This window comes from Lepidochelys kempii, chromosome 4, assembly GCF_965140285.1.
Source record: "Lepidochelys kempii isolate rLepKem1 chromosome 4, rLepKem1.hap1, whole genome shotgun sequence".
Classification (NCBI taxonomy): Eukaryota; Metazoa; Chordata; order Testudines; family Cheloniidae; genus Lepidochelys; species Lepidochelys kempii.
The window spans coordinates 91,640,775-91,662,354 of NC_136383.1; the positions used below are offsets into that span (position 1 = coordinate 91,640,775).

The 21,580-nt window shown below is 46.3% G+C and overlaps 1 protein-coding gene across 4 annotated transcripts in view; it reads left to right on the forward strand.

Annotated features, from left to right (window-relative positions):
- The window catches only part of TEC (tec protein tyrosine kinase), a 97,943-nt gene that overhangs the window by 17,052 nt on the left and 59,311 nt on the right, over positions 1-21,580 (forward strand). The window lies entirely within an intron of this gene.

Here is a 21,580-nt window from a genome sequence, read left to right on the forward strand (position 1 = left end):
CAGCAACAATATTGTGTTTGCTTCATACATTATTAGATACAAGAGACTACATTACAAGAACATTGAGATTGCAAAAATCTAGCATTTTGCAAAAGTTAAGAAAGGCCAGGATTAAAATTGCTTGTAGCCTTGTCGACTGTACAACCCCATGTAGACCTTTTCCCCCTTATCTGCAGACTTTACTTCCCTTTGAATTTAGTTCATGTAAATGTAAGGAATGTGGCTAAATGGCCAATATTGGGACCCAAGCTTTTCTTGGTGTGTGTGTGTGTGTGGTGGGGGGGGTTAGGACACTACCCCTTGCTGCTGCTCTTGGGGTACCAAGGACCCTGTTAGTGGCCCAGGAAGGTGGTAGAGGAGGGAAGGGGTCTGGTTTGCCCCTCACTCTGAGCTTCAGTCCCTCTCAATCCCTGCAGGTTTCTTACCCTCTTCAGTAGAGTTACCCTCAGTCCTTGACACTGGGGGAGGGAGTCTCTCTGTCCTGCTGGGGCAGAGTCATAGAATATCAAGGTTGGAAGGGACCTCAGGAGATCATCTAGTCCTCAGGAGTCTCCCTTCCTCTGACTCTCTAACCTCTCACCTCTAAGCAACAAACCTCCAAACTCCAGTCCTCTCTCCTTCCTCACAACCCCTGACTGCTTTAATTGACTACAGGTGCTCCAATTAACCTGTAGTAACCTTTCCTAGGCTATAGGGAACTACGCTTTGGTTATCCTAGGGTTTATATGTCACCTCTCTGCTAGTACTCCCTGACCCTGCTGTATCACAGGAGAAACAGTATTTGATGTGAATAACTCAAGATAAGCCAAATTTTTCTCTCCTTTACACTGGTCTACTCATTTAACTGTGGTTACTGAAATGAAGCAGAACACAAGCTTGTTCTTTGCTACACTGGTAGCTGAATCATTGTGAGCACCAATTCAGCTATGGTCAGCAATAAGTAATTTTTGTAGCATAGACAAATTCTCTCACCCTCAAGTGAGCTCTGGAATCATTTTTATCAGACAACCTACACCTGATATGGACAAAAATATCCTCAAAATCAAAGGCTGGATTCTCTGCTCCACTAAGACCACTTTGTGCAGTTTAAGCAGCAGAAACTAGCCTTAAATGGCTGGAGATAGCCAGTGGAGAATTCCTTCTGTGCTTCCACCTGCAGAAAGTTGGTGGAGGTGGCTCTCTTGCCTCCTATGTCAGATGCCCCATCCAGGGCATAAGGGGAAGGAGGGGCACAACAGGGCATGGTGGAGCAGAGTGCCACTGTGCCTGATTCTCTACTGGATAATAGTGTATTACAAAGTTTATACCAGTTGTAGAATTTAGAGTAGGCCCCTTGCTGCTCTAACTTCCGCTGGGGCATGCAGCCAAAGATCAGAGAGATGCAAGTGGATCCCAGTAGCCACCACTCTCCACTAGAGAGCAGAGCTTAGACATAGTGGAGGATCAAGGCCCAGATGTATACTTGTATTACTATATTGACTACAGAGTTCACAGGTGTACTTGTCTTGGGACATGAATTAATCCCTCAATTTTCTGTGCACATGGCTTTGGTTTCAAAAGCTTCTTGGAACAGTTACCTAACCATGCATGTCTTGTCTCAGTTAACTAATGGCTCAAAATAAAGGTGAAGTTAACTAACACCTTTTCACTGCCACCCTGAGGAATCTCTCTTTTTTGACTGAAATTCTTTTGGATGCTAATTGGGCTTCCATTGATTTGACTCAGAGTATTATCTGAAGCAATTTTGCATTCTCTCTCTCTCTGGGTACTAAGTTTGGTGAGACAGGGTATATATTTTTCAATAACTTCATTTTAACAATATTTCTGCTGTATAGTAAATAGAAAGGATTGACACATGAAGGCCTCTCTGAAACACTGATGTTAGTGGTCCTTTGTGTCACTGAATAAGTGAAATGGAAGAGAGTCTGTTTTTTAGATTTCTGGCAGAGGTTGTAGATTTTTATCTGCAGTAAGTTAGTTGATGGTATATCTATGAACTAGATCATGTAGACAAACCTGATGATTCAATACTAAAGTAGTCACAGTGCCTCTGGTTCTTATATCTTTACTGTATTATAGTAGAACAGTTGAAGGGTTTCTGCTCAATCAGTTATCTGGTTGAAGTACAGTGGTTGAGTTTTTGGGCATTGTTAATAAAGGATAGATATGGATATGGCATAGAGCTAAACTGCAGGTTAGGGCTGATGTTTACAGTTAAGGTTGATGAGTAAGACTGGGAAATTATCAAGAGGATACCAGGGTATCTCCTTATACGCTCAGTTGCAGTGGTACCAGTCTCCGTCAAATGTGACATATTTAAGAACTCTGGGCCATCTTCTGCTGTTGGATGCACATGCACAACTCCCCATGTAGCCAATGAAGCTGAGGCCTGAAATTCTGACGCAGTGTTTGCCTGAGGAATAACTGAGTAAAAAATGAATGAGGAGCCCGGGACTTGACCTTAGTTCAATAACTGGGCCAATCCATTAAAATGGACTCAATTAGTTAATATGCACAAGAGAAATGGTGGGTGGTTCATGACTGTAAGTAAAGAAACAAAATTAGATACAGAGTATGTCTGGTAACAGAAGTGGAATATTATATATATTTATAACAACAAAAGGGAGCCAACCATAGAGAAATGTTATTCTTGTAATGCAAGTGTGTATTCTAATGAACTGTACTGTATGCAATCATCAATTGGAGTAGGACTGATCCTTTTCACCATAAGCTGTGCAGAACACAGATTCTGTTCTTGGTTTGACATGTCCTACCTATGATAATGTGTCACAATGCTATTTAAATAATAAAAGCTGTCTAATAGCTGTGATTGAACAATACATTAAAACACTTTTTTTATTTAATAATTTGTTCTTAACCTGCTAATTGTCTCTTTATATCCATCCTTAAGCAACTTAGTCACAACAGACATATCAGGAAGGTGGTATTCATGGTGAATCTGGATTCTGCTGTCCTCTTAACAATGTAAAACTAGTAATGAAGAAGCTTACACTGTGAAATATTGTTGAAACAGAGATGATATGCAGTGCTTAAAGTGTGTGTGTGGGGGGGGGGGGGTCCACAGACCTGCCATAAATAAATAAATAAAATATTGAGATGGTCACTGAAGAGCATACTCAAAGCACTGTCTTACCAAAGCTGCTCCTGCTCCCAGAGAGCCCTCCCCAACTTCACTCATACACTAATCATAAAATGAGTGCTTTATCAGTAAAACAAATCTGTATCACCAGGAAAGAGGGAGTGTTTTGCAGTTTAGTTGCAGCAGCCAGGTTTTAAAAAGGGAAACCACATACAGTACACTGCACGAAACTTTGGGGAGGGAAAATTTGGGCCAAGTACATTGGGGCAAAGCCTCAGACTTAGGAATAGTACCCAGGGAATTTTAGTGTTCCTGGTAAACAGATAGGATCTTTAAAGGTTTAATTTCTTCAAAATATCCTGCTTTTACAGAAAACAAGGAGAACAAAGAGCTTTATAAAAGATAACAAGGGAAAAAGAAGGACACCAAAAAATCTCAACAGTGGAGGTAGATACCAAGGATAACTTTAGCTCAATATGTTGTGGTGAGAAATTTAAGAACTAGTTAGAGAAGAAGGAGGTTATGGTTAAAGATGACTTCCATTTTTGGCTCAGATACTGTGAAACTGTTGTGTGGGTGCTGGAAAGATCGCGTGACTGCCTTACAGGATTGTACTAACAAGAAGATGCACAAGTGAATCAGTGATGGATTAAAATCCCCAAAACCTCACTAAGTTGTTGTGGAAAGAATCCTTACAGTCAATTTTTACATTGCAAAAGTGGCCAGTCAGAGCTGAAGATGATTGATCTAATCTGTAAAGATAAAAAACTTTCCAGAGATCTGCTCATCAAACAGGTGCAGGAGATGGAGGTAGGGAAATGGCTGTTGCCCTCATTTTAAAAACCTGAGTATGTTCACAGCCAGGGATGCCAGATAGGCAGTGCAGAGGGGGCGGGCAGCTGCTCCCCTGAGGAGCAGTCCTGGGTTGCAAATGAACTGTCTACTGGCTCACCTGAGCATGAAGGCAGCCTGCTGGTGCTCTGAGTGGACCCCAGGGTTGCTTCAGAGCCCTGTTCTCACAGAAGAGCTGTGATTGACCCACAGCGCTGTCAGGCACTGCCGCTCTGGGTGGGACAAGGCACAAGTAAATCAGTGCACCCTGTGTACTTGTAGCTGGTGAGTCAGACTGCTTGGAAGAGGGGGTGGAATGAGGACCCCCCTTCATCCCTTGCTCTCTCTATGGATGTGTGATTGAGGGAAGCTATCTGATGGGGGCACTGCCTGGTGATTGAGGTAGAGTATAGCGGTGGGAGGCATTGCTAGGTGATCTGGGGGTGAGTACAGGGGCATTGCTTGGTGGGGGGCACTGCCAGGTGATTTGAGGTGAGTATGGGGTGAGGGCACTTTGGGGTGGGGGGCACTTGCAGGTGATTTGTATGGAGGTGGGAGGCACAGCTGAGTGATACAGGAAATAATCACAAAAAATGCTCCTGAAACAGACAAATTTTTACAGCTTAACCTTCAAAAAATCTTTTTTCAGCAGGAGCCCCTGCTGAAAGTTGCCCTCTCCTATTCAAATGTGAAATGGCAGACCATTTCATGGCTGGGAAGGAGAGCAACACAGCCCAGCTGGCACTCAGGGCCTGCTCTGCAGTATGCCAGCCAGGACCTGCATTGTGCCACATATTGGGCCTTCACCTGCCAGCTGAGGAAACCATGGTGGTGGTTCCTCTTGGCACTGGAGACCAGCCTGGTCTAGGAAGCAGACCTGTCACCCAACGGTCAGGGGCCCTCCAGCAGGGCAGGGAAGGGAAGGAATGGTTGTGTGTGTGTGTGTGTGGGGGGGGAACCGGAGCTCTGTAAGGGGTTGGACTGATGGTGGGGACTTCCTTGAGGGCTGTGGAAAGGTCTGGGGTGTGTTGGGGGAGGAATTTTTGAGATATTTTGGTTGCTTCCTCCTCTTCCGTGCTTCCCCCCTCCCCCCCCTTTTTGCTATCCTTCTGGACCCCAGGGCTGATCATGACTTTGCAGATACAAGAATGAAGGAAAAAGTGCTGCCTTTGCCTCCACCACAGGCATGGCATAAAATCTGAAAAGCTGTTTGGCCAGGATTCAAAATGGGATTTAAACATTGCAGGGCTGACTTTTGCAATGCTTAACTTCCAGACACCTCAAAAATCATAGTAACTATGCTAGGATCCACAAATCTAGGATCCCAATACAAGGCCTGGGGAGAGTTATCAGAGTAACAGCCGTGTTAGTCTGTATCCACAAAAAGAAAAGGAGTATTTGTGGCACCTGAGAGACTAACAAATCTATTTGAGCATAAGCTTTTGTGAGCTACAGCTCACTCTCACGAAAGCTTATGCTCAAATAAATTTGTTAGTCTCTAAGGTGCCACAAGTCCTCCTTTTCTTTTTGGGGAGAGTTAGATGCATAAAAAAATGCAATCCACAAAAGCCAGCATGCAGGCAGGGAGCCACGAAAGCTAGCTAATGGGGAATGCACAGGAGAGGGGTGTGTCGCAATCTGTGCCCTTCTTACAGAAACAGCCACATTCTAGGTTTTGCCTATCTCTGCTTGTCATCCACAACTCCCCACTCTGACTCAGGTAGCTTAGGGGCCTAAATTGTTTGCTGTGAGAATAAGGGAGACACCCCTCTCTCCATGCAAAACTAGTAGGTGGTAGTAGTGGCAGAGACAGCACTGCCTACTTTATAACTTTTTAGCCCAGTTCAATTTCCAGTTTCAATTCCCACCCCCCTCTGCCTGGGAGGAGAGAGGATATTAACAGCACTCTGTTAACTACCCTTATAACAGAGAGGAGGAATAGATCTCCTAGGCATATCAGTGTAATACAGTAAAATACAGTGAAGAATTCAGTAAAACTTTCTGTAGGGAGAAGTCCTTTCTACTTAAATGTTTGCTGTTATTTTATTTAAATAAATAATATGTTAGTGTCAAGGTTCCTCCCCCACTCTGAACTCTAGGGTACAGATGTGGGGACCTGCATGAAAAACCTGCTAAACTTATCTTTACCAGCTTAGGTCAAAACTTCCCCAAGGTACAAAATATTACACCCGTTGTCCTTGGACTGGCCGCTACCACCACCAAAATAATACTGGTTACTGGGGAAGAGCTGTTTGGATGCGTCCTTCCTCCCAAAATACTTCCCAAAACCTTGCACCCCACTTCCTGGACAAGGTTTGGTAAAAAGCCTCACCAATTTGCCTAGGTGACTACAGACCCAGACCCTTGGATCTTAAGAACAATGAACAATCCTCCCAACACTTGCACCCCCCCTTTCCTGGGAAATGTTGGATAAAAAGCCTCACCAATTTGCATAGGTGACCACAGACCCAAACCCTTGGATCTGAGACAATGAAAAAGCATTCAGTTTTTTACAAGAAGACTTTTAATAAAAATAGAAGTAAATAGAAATAAAGAAATCCCCCCTGTAAAATCAGGATGGTAGATCTCTTACAGGGTAATTAGATTCAAAAACATAGAGAACCCCTCTAGGCAAAACCTTAAGTTACAAAAAAGATACACAGACAAATAGTTATTCTATTCAGCACAATTCTTTTCTCAGCCATTTAAAGAAATCATAATCTAACACATACCTAGCTAGATTATTTACTAAAAGTTCTAAGACTCCATTCCTGTTCTGTCCCTGGCAAGAGCAGCAGACAGACAGACACAGACCCTCTGTTTCTCTCCCTCCTCCCAGCTTTTGAAAGTATCTTGTCTCCTCATTGGTCATTTTGGTCAGGTGCCAGCAAGGTTACCTTTAGCTTCTTAACCCTTTACAGGTGAGAGGAGCTTTCCCCTGGCCAGGAGGGATTTCAAAGGGGTTTACCCTTCCCTTTATATTTATGACAGTTAGTAATAGCAAATCACGAAATTCTCAGACCAGTTTTTATTTAAGTGCAAAATAATTTGGCTTGTGGTAGCTGGACACGCCCTTCCTTTGAATCAGGGCTCCTGAGTGTAATAGAACAACAGGGTAAAAGCAAATCTTGTTCTTGAGCATCTTATTAATGTGGAGGCTCAGCTGACATTGAATTAAATACTCTTGGGTAAATTCAGCCCTGGCATAAGTGAAGGAACTTTGCTTCAATGGAGCTGGACTTAGTGATGTCAAGGCCAAATTGGGCATTTTTCAGTTTTAATACCTCATTTCACGGGAAGGTACACTTTTCTGCATGAGCTGAAGTTTTAATCTAGGTCAGGGTTCCCACAGCAAAATTTTTGGTGGCCTCAGAGTGCGGCCACCAATTCTTGCTGCTCACCGCTTTGACAATTTTTCCTAAAATACTCAATTACCTTTAGGGAAAAACAAATAAATATGCACCTGTACATGACCAGATCATTGTAATTTATTCATGTAGAGGTTTTTTTGAAGACTCAATAATAAAAATAATGTACAGTTGTCTATTCTTTACTGGACCTACACAGACTAGAAACACAAATAAGGTACTTTGCACATTCTTGGTTTTTTTTGTTCTTGTTTCTTTTGCTTTTAGGTTGCTTTTTTAAAAAAGACTTGCTAACTAGTAAGTCTGCTGCTGTAAAAAGTAATATTTGTATGTTTGCTAATATCACTTTTCACAAGACTTACTAGCTAGCTGGGAAGCTGTGAAAAGTGCTATTAACAAACATACAAATACCAATTTTCACAGCAGACTTAGTCAACCATTGCATGCCAGGGGACAAACTAAGCCCTGAATGGGAAGGTGGGTAGGAAGACAGTGGGGGCAAGGGGCGATGGGGAGCCACTGAGGCGGGGGTGGGGTGGGGAGGGTTAGCTGAGGGCTGCCACCCCGTGCGGCAAAGCTGGGATCCAGAGCCAGAAGCCCCATGAGCAGAGCCTGCGACCCCTGGGCTAAAGGCCGAGCCTCACCACCTCTGGGAAGGTGGGGAACTCACTGGTGGCCTGCTCCTCCAGAGTTTGTGGCTCCAGAGGGGAGCAGGGTCCAACCCCTCTGGGGGAAGGTCCACTGCTTTGCCACTTCCCAGTAATTGCCCAGGAGGATGTGGCCACAAGAAAAGCTCCTGGTAGCTGCATGTGGCCATGGTGGCTGCATTTGAGAAACACTGGTCTAGACAGTTACTATATTATGTTTTATAGACTGCAGCTGGAATCACTGACTGCTATATATCGTCTTCAGATGACCTGAAAATACAGTATAGCATTTGTACTATAACATGGTTCAAAAAAGAACTAGATAAGTTCATGGAGGATAAGTCCATCAATGGTTATTAGCCAGGATGGACAGGGATGGTGTCCCTAGCCTCTATTTGCCAGAAGATGGGAATGGGCAACAGGGGATGGATCACTTGATGATTACTGGTTATGTTCATTCCCTCTGGGGCACCTGGCATTGGCCACAGTCAGAAGACAGGATACTGAGATAGATGGATCTTTGGTCTGACCCAGTATGGCCGTTTTTATGTGTTTTGATGAGGAAACAAACAAGAGCAACTAAGATGCTTCTATGATGAAAATAGTTAAATAGTCTCATATATATTCACAATCCACAGAGGACTGAAACTCAAAATACTTAATAAAATATTTCATGTATGGTCTTGTTTATTAAGGTAAGCCAATTTTTTTAATCAATCAAAGATTAATATTATGAGTTAGTTAGGCTCTTCTGAAATAATCCTGCTACTCCCAGATAATCAAAGGTGGCAAGAATTAAAATATTTAATAAAACACAAACATTACCAATGTTTTTTATTGCTGACAACTATTTAATTAAATGTTGTTTTAATAAGTCCTTTTCCAAACAATATAGTTAATTTTGAGGAGAGTGGATGGTTGATGTCCCAAGACGAAGCTATGGGAATAGCTTCACATGTGTATAGCCCCAGAATTTTTCAAAAGTGGCCATTGATTGTGGGAGTCTCCAATTTTGCATATACATCTTGAGATATTCTGGATGTGATTTTCAGAGGCACTATTTTCAGTAATTCTACAAATCAGGCCCTAAGATGTCTCAGGTTCAACTCCCAGAAACAAACATCCCCAACTCAGAAGCCACTTTTGAAAATTTTGATCCAACAGTTTAATTTTAGAGGAATAATTACCGTAAAGGATCAAATTCACCAGTACACTGCAGCTGCTTTGCATCACTCTGGTGACGCAAAGCAGCTGTTAACCCTTCTTTGCAGGCTGCACTTGCATTACTCTTCTCAAGATAGTTAAAGCAACCACACTGGAATAACACTCATGCTGCTGTGTGCACACTGGTTCTGCATTGCCCCATGTGTGACACGGAGTCCTGGGGGCCCATTCTATGACTCTTTTGTGCTGCAGTAAGATCAGCAGCACTATGAATTCTTTCCCAGTGAATTGTAGCCAATCCTATAATAAACTAACTCAGGATTTAGGTCATGTCTACACTACAAAATTATTTTGACCTAACTTATGTTGGTATACAGCCGCCACAGAAATTATATGTCTCTTGCATGTCTACACTTTGTCCCTTCTGTCAGCGGTGCCCGTCCTCATCAGGAGCACTTGTATTGATTGTACTGTCAGTGTGGGGCACTGTGGGATGGCTCCCGAAAGCCAGTAACAGTCAACATATGCAACGCAGTGTCTGCACTGACACGGTGTTGACCTAACTACATCAACCTTGACTCTACGCTGCTCATGGAGGTGGAGTTATTAAGTTGGCGTAGCAGGGCAGTTACATCGCTGGAAGCGAAATTTTAATTGTAGACACTTCCATAGTTAGGTTAACGTAAGCTGCCTTATGTCAACCTAACTCTGTAGTATAGACCAGACCTTCTTAACTAAGAAAAAGATATAGTTATTTACAAGGTCAAAACAGGTAAGCATAACACGCACAAATGAGTTATAGTCAGGTTTCAAAAGGTAATAGAAATTTCTACAGTAAGCAAAGTCTGTATATGCTTTAGGGGCTAACTCAGGCAAAACAGTTGGGGACTTCTGGCATATGTTTAGAAATCCTCGCCCCTCAGAGTTCAAACAACAAAAGAATAATAAATTCTCGTTAACAGGCACTTTTATTCCCTTACCCCAGCATTCAAGCTGTGATGGGAGGAGGGCTTGGACACTTAGGGTATGTCTACACTACGAAATTAGGTCGAATTTATAGAAGTCGGTTTTTTTGAAATCGGTTTTATATATTCGAGTGTGTGTGTCCCCACAGAAAATGCTCTAAAGTGCATTAAGTGCATTAACTCGGCGGAGCGCTTCCACAGTACCGAGGCAAGCGTCGACTTCTGGAGCGTTGCACTGTGGGTAGCTATCCCACAGTTCCCGCAGTCTCCGCTGCCCATTGGAATTCTGGGTTGATATCCCAATGCCTGATGCGGCAAAAAACATTGTCGCAGGTGGTTCTGGGTACATGTCGTCAGGACCCCGTTCCCACCCTCCCTCCCCCCGTGAAAGCAAGGGCAGACAATCATTTCGCGCCTTTTTTGTCTGCTGCCAGCCAAAGATGTAAAGGATCGATGGAGTGGGTCAGAACAAGACATAGACCAGATTTGTTTTGGACTCATTTTCCTCCTCCCCTGTCTAGATCACACTGCAGTCAGTCACAGAGAAGGCGCAGCGAGGTTAATCTAGCCATGTATCAATCAGAGGCCAGGCTAACCTCCTTGTTCCAATAACAACGATAACTTTGGTGCACCATTTCTTATTGGAACCCTCCGTGCAGTCCTGCCTGAAATACTCCTTGATGTACAGGCACACCCTTTGTTGATTTTAGCTCCCTGAAGCCAACCCTGTAAGCCGTGTCGTCAGTCGCCCCTCCCTCCGTCAGAGCAACGGCAGACAATCGTTCCGCGCCTTCTTTCTGTGCGGACGCCATACCAAGGCAAGCATGGAGGCCGCTGAGCTCATTTTGGCAATTAGGAGCACATTAAACACCACACGCATTATCCAGCAATATATGCAGCACCAGAACATGGCAACGCGATACCGGGCGAGGAGGCGACGTCAGCGCGGTCCCGTGAGTGATCAGGACATGGACACAGATTTCTCTGAAAGCATGGGCCCTGCCAATGCATGCATCATGGTGCTAATGGGGCAGGTTCATGCTGTGGAACGCCGATTCTGGGCTCGGGAAACAAGCACAGACTGGTGGGACCGCATAGTGTTGCAGGTCTGGGACGATTCCCAGTGGCTGCGAAACTTTCGCATGCGTAAGGGCACTTTCATGGAACTTTGTGACTTGCTTTCCCCTGCCCTGAAGCGCATGAATACCAGGATGAGAGCAGCCCTCACAGTTGAGAAGCGAGTGGCGATAGCCCTGTGGAAGCTTGCAACGCCAGACAGCTACCAGTCAGTTGGGAATCAATTTGGAGTGGGCAAATCTACTGTGGGGGCTGCTGTGATGCAAGTAGCTCACGCAATCAAAGATCTGGTGATATCAAGGGTAGTGACCCTGGGAAATGTGCAGGTCATAGTGGATGGCTTTGCTGCAATGGGATTCCCTAACTGTGGTGGGGCTATAGACGGAACCCATATCCCTATCTTGGCACCAGAGCACCAAGCCGGCGAGTACATAAACCGCAAGGGGTACTTTTCGATAGTGCTGCAAGCTCTGGTGGATCACAAGGGACGTTTCACCAACATCAACGTGGGATGGCCGGGAAAGGTGCATGACGCTCGCATCTTCAGGAACTCTGGTCTGTTTCAAAAGCTGCAGGAAGGGACTTTCTTCCCAGACCAGAAAATAACTGTTGGGGATGTTGAAATGCCTATATGTATCCTTGGGGACCCAGCCTACCCCTTAATGCCATGGCTCATGAAGCCGTACACAGGCAGCCTGGACACTAGTCAGGAGCTGTTCAACTACAGGCTGAGCAAGTGCAGAATGGTGGTAGAATGTGCATTTGGACGTTTAAAGGCGCGCTGGCGCAGTTTACTGACTCGCTTAGACCTCAGCGAAACCAATATTCCCACTGTTATTACTGCTTGCTGTGTGCTCCACAATATCTGTGAGAGTAAGGGGGAGACGTTTATGGCGGGGTGGGAGATTGAGGCAAATCGCCTGGCTGCTGGTTACACGCAGCCAGAAACCAGGGCGGTTAGAAGAGCTCAGGAGGGCGCGGCACGCATCAGAGAAGCTTTGAAAACCAGTTTCATGACTGGCCAGGCTACAGTGTGAAAGTTCGGTTTGTTTCTCCCTGATGAAACCCCCCGCCCCTTGGTTCACTCTACTTCCCTGTAAGCTAACCACCCGCCCCTCCTCCTTTTAATCACCGCTTGCAGAGGCAATAAAGTCATTGCTGCTTCACAGTCATGCATTCGTTATTCATTCATCACACAAATAGGGGGATGACTACCAAGGTAGCCCAGGAGGGGTGGTGGAGGAGGGAAGGAAAATGCCACACAGCACATTAAGCACAGCACTTTAAAAGTTTACAACTTTAAAATTTATTGAATGACAGCCTTCTTTTTTTTGGGCAATCCTCTGTTGTGGAGTCGCTGGTTGGCCGGAGGCCCCCCCACCGCGTTCTTGGGCGTCTGGGTGTGGAGGCTATGGAACTTGGGGAGGAGGGCGGTTGGTTACAGAGGGGCAGCAGTGGCAGTCTGTGCTCCAGCTGCCTTTGCTGCAGCTCAACCATACACTGGAGCATTCTGGTTTGGTCCTGCAGCAGCCTCAGCATTGAATCCTGCCTTCTCTCATCCCGCTGCCGCGACATTTGAACTTCAGCCCTGTCTTCAGCCCGCCACTTACTCTCTTCAGCCCGCCACTTACTCTCTTCAGCCCTCCACCTCTCCTCCCGGTCATTTTGTGCTTTCCTGCACTCTGACATTATTTGCCTCCACGCATTCGTCTGTGCTCTGTCAGTGTGGGAGGACAGCATTAGCTCGGAGAACATTTAATCTCGAGTGCGTTTTTTTTTCTTTCTAAGCTTCACTAGCCTCTGGGAAGGAGAAGATCCTGTGATCATTGAAACACATCCAGCTGGTGGAGAAAAAAAAAGGGACAGCGGTATTTAAAAACACACATTTTATAAAACAGTGGCTACACTCTTTCAGGGTAAACCTTGCTGTTAACATTACATACATAGCACATGTGCTTTCGTTACAAGGTCGCATTTTGCCTCCTCCCACTGCGTGACTACCCCCTCAACCCTCCCCCCTCCCCGTGGCTAACAGCGGGGAACATTTCTGTTCAGCCACAGGCAAACAGCCCAGCAGGAATGTGTCCCTGAAGAAAAGCACCCTATTTCAACCAGGTGACCATGAATTATATCTCACTCTCCTGAGGATAACACAGAGAGAGAAAGAACGGATTTTGGTTGAATGCCAGCAAACATACACTGCAATGCTTTGTTCTACAGTGATTCCCGAGTATGTGTTACTGGCCTGGAGTGATAAAAGTGTCCTACCATGAAGGACGAAATAAGGCTGCCCTCCCCAGAAACCTTTTGCAAAGGCTTTAGGACTACATCTAGGAGAACCGCAAATGCCAGGGCAAAGTAATCCTTTCACATGCTTGCTTTTAAACCATGTATAGCATTTTAAAAGGTACACTCACCAGAGGTCCCTTCTCCGCCTGCTGGGTCCAGGAGGCAGCCTTGGGTGGGTTCGGGGGGTACTGGCTCCAGGTCTAGGGTGAGAAACAGTTCCTGGCTGTCGGGAAAACCGGTTTCTCCGCTTGCTTGCTGTGAGCCATCTACAACCTCCTCCTCCTCATCTTCTTCGTCCCCAAAACCTGCTTCCGTATTGCCTCCATCTCCATTGAAGGAGTCAAACAACACGGCTGGGGTAGTGGTGGCTGAACCCCCTAAAATGGCATGCAGCTCATCATAGAAGCGGCATGTTTGGGGCTCTGACCCAGAGCGGCTGTTCGCCTCTCTGGTTTTCTGGTAGGCTTGCCTCAGCTCCTTCAGTTTCACGCGGCACTGCTTCGGGTCCCTGTTATGGCCTCTGTCCTTCATGCCCTGGGAGATTTTCACAAAGGTTTTGGCATTTCGAAAACTGGAACGGAGTTCTAATAGCACGGATTCCTCTCCCCAAACAGCGATCAGATCCCGTACCTCCCGTTCGGTCCATGCTGGAGCTCTTTTGCGATTCTGGGACTCCATCATGGTCACCTGTGCTGATGAGCTCTGCATGGTCACCTGCAGCTTGCCACGCTGGCCAAACAGGAAATGAGATTCAAAAGTTCGCGGTTCTTTTCCTGTCTACCTGGCCAGTGCATCTGAGTTGAGAGTGCTGTCCAGAGCGGTCAGAATGGAGCACTCTGGGATAGCTCCCGGAGGCCAATACCATCCAATTGTGTCCACAGTACCCCAAATTCGAGCTGGGAACGTCGATTTAAGCGCTAATCCACTTGTCAGGGGTGGAGTAAGGAAATCGATTTTAAGAGCCCTTTAAGTCGAATTAAAGGGCTTCACTGTGTGGACGGGTGCAGGTTTAAATCGATTTAACGCTGCTAAATTCGACCTAAAGTCCTAGTGTAGATCAGGGCTTACCCTCTTCTGGGCTGTAAGGGAAGTAATCGTTCCACAAAACCTTCATTCCACAATGATCCATTTGTATTCAATAGTCTTGCTTGATGGGCAGGAGATAACGCTTTCTGTAGGAATCCAGCATTTTGCAGTTGGTGAAGGGTTTTTCATTTGATTAATTACATAGTTTCAGAACAAACATTTTACAGTTAGAGAGCAAACACTTAAGCACTACTTTATAGCATGGGATATAGAAGTTATAAGTGAGATTAATTCCTGTAGCAATTTACAAGCTTTCCATAAAGTCTAAACAAATTCTTATAACACTAATTTCTATTTTAACTGTACTAACCCACAGGTAAGTCAGACTGGTTTCCAGCTATGCATCTGTCAGTAAAGCCTGAGGCCTTGACATGAGCTGGCACCTGGTCTGCCAGTGTCACACTATCTACCCAAAACATAGGATATATCCAAGGCTGCTTTCTGAGCTGTGTGGACAGAGGGGTTTGGCTGGGGACTAAATGTAAAAGCAGGAGGTAGGGTATTATTTGATGGAGCTGTGTGGACGTGAGAGAAAAGTAGCACAGACACAACAGAAGCAGAGAAAGGAGGCAATAAGAAAACCCCAGAGACAGCCACAGAAGCACTTGTAGCAAGATGTGGAGGAAAAGCTAAGAGAAAGAAAGAGAGCTTTTGGGCTGATTGCTGGTGAGAAAGAGGCTTTGAATTGTGAGCAAAGAAATTCTCCTATTGTCTGATTCCTACTGTGTTCAGAGAAACAAAACATTGTGTATATTTGTGTAAATAAACAGCACTGCATCAAAGAAATACCTGACTCCATTGTCAGTTTCTCCTTTTAACAGGAATAACCTGCAAAACCCCAAATATTGGATAGCTACTCAGGTCAAAAGGGCATCAAACAGTAGGCATCAAGGAAGAGGAGAGTTTTAAGGAGAGATTTGAAGGAGGGAAACAAGGCTTGACATTTGTTTACAGGGAGCTCCTTCCATGAATGAGAGACAGCATAGGAGAAAGCACAAAGGTGCTTATTTAAATATTTAACAAATGGGTGATGAAGGCTGGCATTACTGGTGTGAGGGTAGGAATTTACATCTGAACAGCATATAAGAAATGATAGGCAGGATAGGAATTATTTGAAGAGCCTTAAAAGCAAAGACAATTAGTTTCTGTCCTTTCATTGATTCCCCCTGTGCTCCCCATTCAGCACCCTGTCAAACCTCTCTATTCACACAGCTCAGAGACCAGTCCAGGATATATACTGTAACACATTCAAAACTGCCTTTACCAAAGGAGGACACTCCACCAGAGAAGTAGATCGCATCATAGACTTTAAGGTCAGACGGGACCACCATGATCATCTAGTCCAGCAGTTTTCAAACTGTGGGTTGGGACCACAAAGTGGGTTGGGACCCTGTTTTAATGGGGTCACTGGGTCTGGCTTAGACTTGCTGGGGCCTGGGGCAGTGGGGCTTCAGCCCTGGGCAGTGGGGCCCAGGTTACAGGCCCCCTGCCTGGGGCTTCAGCCCTTGGGTTTCGGCTTTGCCCTCTCACCCCTGCCTTGAGTGGTGGGGCTTGGGCTTTGCCCACCCACTTACCCGGGTGAGCAGGGCTTGGGCAAGCTCAGTCCCCACCCTGAGGTCATGTAGTAATTTTTGTTATCAGAAGGGAGTCGCAGTGCAATGAAGTTTGAGAAACCCTGATCTAGTTTGATGTCCTGCACATTGCAGGCCATAGGACCTTACCTGCCCACTCCTGTCATAGACCCCTAACCTCTGGGTAAGTTATTGAAGTTCTCAAATCATGATTTAAAGACTTCAAGTTACAGGGAATCAACCATTTAAAGTAGTTTAAACCTGCAAGTGATGTGTGCCCTGTGCTGCGGAGGAAGGCAACCTTCCTGTCCCACCCCGCCAGGGTCTCTGCCAGTCTGACCCAGGGGAAAATTCCTTCTCAACCCAAATGTGGTGATCAGTTAGACCCTGAGCAGATGGGCAAGGCCTATCACCTAAATACCCCAAGAGAACTTGCTTCAGTACAGAAATAAACCCCCCTCTGACTGCACATGCCTCGTTGTCACCTACCATCATCTCATGCTGGAACCCATATGGCGTATCAAACAATTACAACCCATATGCAATGAGGACCCTATTCTGAAATAAATCTTTCCTGAACCACCCCCCAACCCCTACTTTCTGGCCTTCAAACAACCCCCCAGCCTCTCCAAGTTCATCATCAGAAGCGAGCTCCCCACACCCCAGGACACACCAACTCAAAGCAGCAGCAGCAGACCCTGGAGAACAACAGATGCAAAATCTGTAGACATATTTCCACTGCTACAATGATCAACACCCCTTTCGGTATCCCTGGGTCTTACACATCCATGTCACAACATGTGGTGTACTGATCCAGTGCGCTAAATGCCCCAATAACAACTATGTGGGTGAAACCAGACAATCACTGTGCTCATGAATGAATTCACACAGGAAAATGATAAAAGACAAAAGCACCCTATCACTTGTGGGTAAACACTGTTTACAAAGTGATCATTCTATGTCTGACCTCTCAGTCCTCATACTCAAAGAAAACCTGCTTAACACTCGCAAAAGATTTTGCAAAAGAGTTTGGGAAATTTATAACTGGTAGACACTAAAAATCATGGACTGAAGAGAGACACTGGATTTATGGCTTATTATAACAATCTATAACCCACTAACAACCCCCCATCCCATCTGCCTTTTTTGCCCTATCACTAGAGGGGTATTAACAGGCCACTTCACCTTGAATAGTTCCTTGAAATATGAGTTAACTACCTTGCTAAACAATCTGTTCCATTTTGTATTTAGTTGTGACACTCTGAGTACATTTCCCAGATCTGAAGAAGGGTTCTGTGTAGCTTGAATGCTTGTTTCTCTCACCAACAGAAGTTTGTCCAATAAAAGAGATTACCTCACCCACCTTGTCTCTCTAATATGCCTTTTGTCTTGCAAGAGGCCTCCAGCCATTTGTACTATCACGCCATGTTCACAGGAGATCTCAGACAGCTTTGTTCTCTACTGTGCCCCTCTGGGAGAAATCATCTGCTCACCCCACCAGGGTTGCCCCTATTGGAGCTGGGCTTCTGCCTCTTAAAGCTCTTCCACCAAGTGTGGAATGCCTTATGGGTGGGGTCAGGATGTCTGAGCTCATAGCCCCTTCCTGTCAAGTTTTGGGGTTTGTATGTTCTATCTCAGTAACCATCAACTAAAAGAATGTGCGGAAGCTAATCCTTCTAAAAAGTTTTCTAAACTAAGGCCATGTGTACACTACCACTTTTGTTGATATAACGTATGTCGCTCTGGGGTGTGAAAAAAAATCCCCCAAGCAACATAAGTTACACTGTCAGAAGCGCCGGTGTGGACTGCGCTATGTTGGCTTGAGAGCTTCTCCCGCCAACATAGCTACCACTGCTCGTAGATGTGGTTTTATTATGTCGATGGGAGAGCTCTCTGCCGTCAGCATAGAGCGGCTACAGAACAATCTTACAGGGGTGCAGCTGCATCAGTACAGCTGTGCTGCTGTAAGCTTGCTAGTGTAGACATCACCTAAAAATCTTTATACACATTGTGACAAAGTTCCTCTGCCTTGGTGGGTCCTGCGCTTATTGGCGGATTTGCTCGCCTCAGAGATTCACGGAAGCCCTCGGTTTGGCCACTTTTGTTTGTGGCTCAAAGCTGCTGTTCACTCAGCTAACCTCATCACTGGCGAGCATGGGGAAAAGGAGAACAAACCCCGCAGTCTCTGCTGGTCCACCTAGTGGGTCGGGGAACAGGCCAGAGACCTTCCCCTCTGGTGGGACCCACATTCCAGGTCAACTCCTCCTGTATCCAATAGGGAGTTGGGGGATAGGGGGAACCCAGGCCCGCCCTCTACTCCAGGTTCCAGCCCAGGGCCCTGTGGATCACAGCTGTCCACAATGTTTCGTGTAACACCTGTGTGATAGCTACAACTCCCTGGGCTACTTCCCCATGGCCTCCTCCCAACACCTTCTGGACCCTCACTACAGGACCTTCCTCCTGATGCCAGATAGCGTTTGTACTCCTCAGTCCTCCAGCAGCACGCCCTCTCACTCTCAGCTCCTTGCGCGCCCTCACTGACTGAAGTGAGGTCCTTTTTAAACCAGGTGCCCTGATTAGCCTGCCTGTTTTAATTGATTTTAGCAAGTTCCTGATTGTTCTGGAACCGCCCCTGTTACCTTACCCAGGGGAAAGGGACCTGCTTAATCTGGGGCTAATATATCTGCCTTTTATCACTCTTCTGTAGCCATCTGGCCTGACCCTATCACATATCCCTCCTCTCTGCTCAACACCACGGGGTTGGGCAACTTGGGATGTCAGGCAGTGTATCCGTGACAAGCCATCTGCATTGCCATGGTGGCTTCCAGCCCGGTGTTGTATGGTGAATTGAAAAGGTTGTAGGAACAGGAACCATCTGGTCACCCTTGCATTCTTCTCTTTATTTCTCTGCATCCACTGGAGGGGTGCATGGTCGGTCACAAGGGTAAACCGTCGTCCCAGCAGGTAATAACGTAGTGTTTCCATGGCCCATTTCACAGCAAGGCACTCTCTCTCAACCACTGCATACTTCTGCTCTCTCGGGAGGAATTTCCTGCTGAGGTAGAGGATTGAGTGTTCTTCGTCTCCAACCATCTGTGATAGGACAGCTCCCAATCCTACTTCAGATGCATCCGTCTGTAAAATGAACTCTCTGTTGAAGTCTGGGGCTATAAGCCCGGGGTTACTGCAGAGGGCTGTCCACAGATCCGTAAATGCTTTCTCTGAGGCATCTGTCCACTTCACTATGTCTGGACCCCGGTCTTTTATCAGGTCTGTCAGTGGACTTGCTCTGGTGGGGAAATGGGGAATAAATTGCCAGTAGTACCCCACCACACCCATGAATGCCCAGACTTGCTTTTTCCGATTTGGCTGGGGCCAATTTTGGATAGCCTCCAGTTTGTTTAGTGGGGGCTTGACCATGCCCCTTCCTACAATGTAGCCAAGGTATTTAGCCTCCGCTAGCCTATAGCACACTTGGCTGGGTTGGCTGTGAGGCAGGTCCGTCTTAGCGGTGTCCAGCACCGCTTCCACCTTTTCCAAGTGGGTCTCCCAATTGGGGGTGTGAATAATCACATCATCCAGGTACGCAGCTGCATAACTGGTATGGGGCCGCAGGAGCTTGTCCATAAGACGCTGGAAAGTGGCAGGTGCCCCAGGCAGTCCAAAAGGGAGAACAGTATATTGAAACAGTCCTTTGGGTATAGAGAATGCAGTTTTTTCTTTTGTGTCCTCCACCAAGGGGATCTGCCAATATCCCTTTGTTAAATCAAGGGTGGACAAAAATCGGGCATTGCCCAGGCAGTCAACTAACTCATCGATGCGGGATGTGGGGTATGCATCAAATTTGGATCTCTCATTCAGCCGGCGAAAGTCATTACAAAACCTAGTGGTGCCATCGGGTTTGGGCACCAACACAGTCGGGCTCGACCATTGACTATGGGACTCTTCAATGACTCCCAAGTCCAACATCCTTTTTACCTCAGCCTTGATCGCCTCTCTTTTTGCCGCTGGGACGCGGTAGGGCCTTTGTGTTATCTTTGCCCCAGGGTTTGTGATAATGGGATGATATGTTTCAGTGGTCTGGCCTGGTTTAGTTGAAAACACATCTTGGTACCGGCTGATCATCTCCAAAACCAACTTTTTCTGGTTTGGTGTCAGATCAGGGGATATCCTGATCTGCTCCTGCAGGTTATTTCCCTGATTCGGGGCCTCTTGGGCCACTACACACGCCTGTCAGGGGTTCCAAAGTTTTAAGAGGTTAATGTGATAAAGCTGTTCTTGTTTCCAGTGTCCGGGCTGCCGCACCTTGTAGGTTACTTCCCCCCCGCCCCCCCAGGTTCAACCACCTCATAGGGTCCCTGCCATTGAGCCAAAAGCTTGCTTTCTGCTGTGAGTACTAATACTATCACCCTATCCCCTGGTTGGAACTGTCGGACTTTTGCCTGGCGAGTGTAATGGATTTGCTGGGCCTCCTGCGCCTTTTCCAAATGTTCCTGTACAATAGGGGTGACCCGGGCTATCCGATCTCACATCTGCAACACATGTTCAGTTATATTTCTCCCCTCATTGGGTTCCTCTTCTCAAATCTCTATGGCGATATCTAGTATGCCACGGGGGTGGTGCCCGTATAATAACTCAAAGAGGGGAAACCCGGCTGAGGCCTGAGGTACCTCCCGGATGGCGAACATAAGGTAAGGTAGTAGGGTGTCCCAATCCTTCCCGTCACCTTCTTTATCATAGCTTTGAGGGTTCAGTTGAACCTTTCTACCAGCCCGTCAGTCTGCGGATGATAGACTGAAGTTCTCAAGGTATGTATATGGAGCAGGATACAGAAGTCCTTCGTTAGCTTCGACATAAATGGGGTTCCTTGGTCTGTTAATATCTCTTTTGGTAGCTCCACTCGGGCAAAGATTCCCACTAGCTCTTTGGCTATCGTTTTAGAGGCTGTGTTCCGCAGGGGGACGGCTTCTGGGTAGCGAGTAGCATAGTCCAAAACAACAAGTTGTTGGTGGCCCCGAGCCATCTTCTCCAGGGGTCCCACTAGGTCCATGGCTATTCGCTTGAAGGGGACCTCTGTGATGGGAAGGGGTACTAAAGGTGCCCTCAAGTGGGGACGGGGACTGTGCAGCTGACGCTCTGGGCAGGACACACAGTATCTCCACACTTCTTCATGTACTCCGGGCCAGAAGAACTGTAGTAGGACCCGTGCCAGGGTCTTCTCTGCCCCCCAAAAAGATGACTATGGGCAAGACTTAATACAGCATTCTGGTGTTTTTGAGGTACTAGGATCTGCTGTACCTTCTGCCCCTGTACTGGTGCAACCCGGTACAGGAGATCCTTCTTCATTATGAAGTAGGGTCCTGGTCCCTGCATTTTCCCTTCCACAAGGACCCCATCTATTTCAGTCACCTCCTTCCTAATATTGTCGTACATTGGGTCTTCAGCCTGGTCCCATCCAAAATTTTCTTTCCTGGGGGTAATC